Source organism: Bicyclus anynana, chromosome 14, assembly GCF_947172395.1.
Source record: "Bicyclus anynana chromosome 14, ilBicAnyn1.1, whole genome shotgun sequence".
Lineage (NCBI taxonomy): Eukaryota > Metazoa > Arthropoda > Insecta > Lepidoptera > Nymphalidae > Bicyclus > Bicyclus anynana.
In genome coordinates, this window is record NC_069096.1 from 5,796,393 (window position 1) to 5,798,732 (window position 2,340).

Genomic DNA, 2,340 nt, shown 5'->3' on the forward strand with positions numbered 1-2,340 from the left:
ATTCACACCCATATCCACAGATTACATAATTATTATGACCAAGGAACATATTTACTGAGGCGATTATAACTATGACGACAACTATTGAACTCTACGTTAAGGAAGTTGAAACCAAAGATTACAGTGTATTATTGGAAATAGATAGGCTACTCGAACTTTTCGGAACGAATGTGATAGCGCCATCTAGTGACTAGATACGGTATTTTTAGTATAGTAAAAAGTATAAAAATAATAATGCATATTTTTTGTAAAGGAGAGACATTTTTGATTTTAGAATAGTTGAAGAAACCTATTGAGAAAAACAAAAAAAAAAAGACAAAAAGTTTTTCTTTGTTACCCCCGGGCTCGAACTCAGGATTATTATATTGTAACTTTGTTTTGCACCACTAGGCCAAATGACTATGTGAAAAATCGTTGAAATTAATGTACACTTACTGTTTTTCTTTAATAATCCCTTTGCTTTAGAAATACAAACACATTCTCTCTATTACGCGTCAAAATTAAAAGGATAAATAATTCTTTTTTTTCGGTTTTTTTCCGTACTTACACGGGTTTAATCTCTAACAGGGTTCCCAACTTAGGGGTTTTCCCCCCAGATTTAGGGGGAAAATAAGTGAAATGGGATTTTTTTAGGGGTCTGAAATTTTTAGGGGTATTTTCAGGGATTTTTTGTTTCTTTAATATTTTTAAATTGATGATAATTTTAATATTTTTTTCTTGACCTAGTGACTTATAACGATATATAATACGTTATTCTACAACCACTCTGAGGCAACTGGCGTCAATTTTCATCGACTAATAAATATTGTTAAATTTATTCACTGTCAACATGTATGTTTTAAAAAATCTGAATCTCAAGATAAAGACATAATATTTTGTCTGTTAAATATAGACTTTTGAAACATATTACAGTATATTATATTTTTAGGGGGACAACTCAATAATTAAGGCGATTTTAGGGGTTTTTTTACAAAGTTTAGGGATAAATATTTTGGAGAGTTGGTAACACTGATTAGAAATTTTAATGTATCAAAACAAAACAATATTTTTATTTTTCAGGTTAGAGAATTTTAAAATTGAGCAAAGTTTTACTAATTTATAGAGTATAGTGGTCTTAGGAGCAAAGTTTACTTCGTTTGTGTTATTGTTACTCAAAAATATAAAAGTAAACAAAAAAGAAAACTACCTCTATCTACTTTTGTCGATGTCAATTTCTTAAGAAGTTTCTCATTAAAACAACCCTTAACTCAGTGTCCACGCCCAGGGCAGGGCTAGGGCGGTTAGCGTAACTACAAGTGGTTACAGGTTAACTTACAGTTAGCCAACTGAAGAACAATGCCCGATTAATAAGTGGTCGCGCTACTTGTCTACTACATGTCCCTGCTGCAGTAATTTCTTTGTTGGGAAGTATTTAGCACATCCGGGCTGCGCAAAAGGAGAGGGTGGGCATTTCCTCTGTCTCTAAAGAAAGTCCGCATGTTATTTTTATCCCAGTGTATGAGTCAGCACTAATATACATAGGTTTACCTAAGTGTGTGATGAGTGACTTCACAAGCAGACTTATTATTAAAGGATTTGAACAGTTCTTTAGGGTGTTTTATTCCTGGATTGCTTCACCAGCCAACAACAGTGTCATAATAACAATGGGTTCGCAGAGTTAGTTTATCTAGGCATTTAGATATACCATTCAAAATTCTCTACTGAGAGCAAAATGTTACCCTTTTATTTTATTTTTTTATTTTTTACAAGTTAGGCTGACAATCCACAACCCTTTCAGTTGCTACACGTCATCACACCAGAATGCTAAATCTCTTGGCCGTATGTCTCAATCGGTCCAGCCGGGGATCAAACACAGGACCTCCGGCACATTAATTATCATTAACATCAGTGATATACCTATTATACATTATCACCATAATATTACCAATCCACATTGGAGCAGGTTTTTTTTTTATTCTTTACAAGTTAGCCCTTGACCACAATCTCACCTGATGGTAAGTGATGATGTAATCTAAGATGGTAACAGGCTAACTTGTTAGGAGTAGGAAGACAATCCACACCCCTTTCGGTTTCTACATCGTACCAGAATGCTAAATCACTTGGCGGTACGTCTTTGCCGGTAGGGTGGTAATTGGCCGAAGCCTCTCACCAGCCAGACCTAAACCAATTGAGAAAACCTCAATCGGCCCAGCTGGGGATCGAACCCAGGACACCACTGCTAATGTTTTCCTCTCAAAGATTCTATCTAACTTTTAGTATGAAATACTAAATTTTTTTTTTAATTTCAGACTAAATTGATTACTATGAACAGACCATTACGATGAACCACTGATATTGACA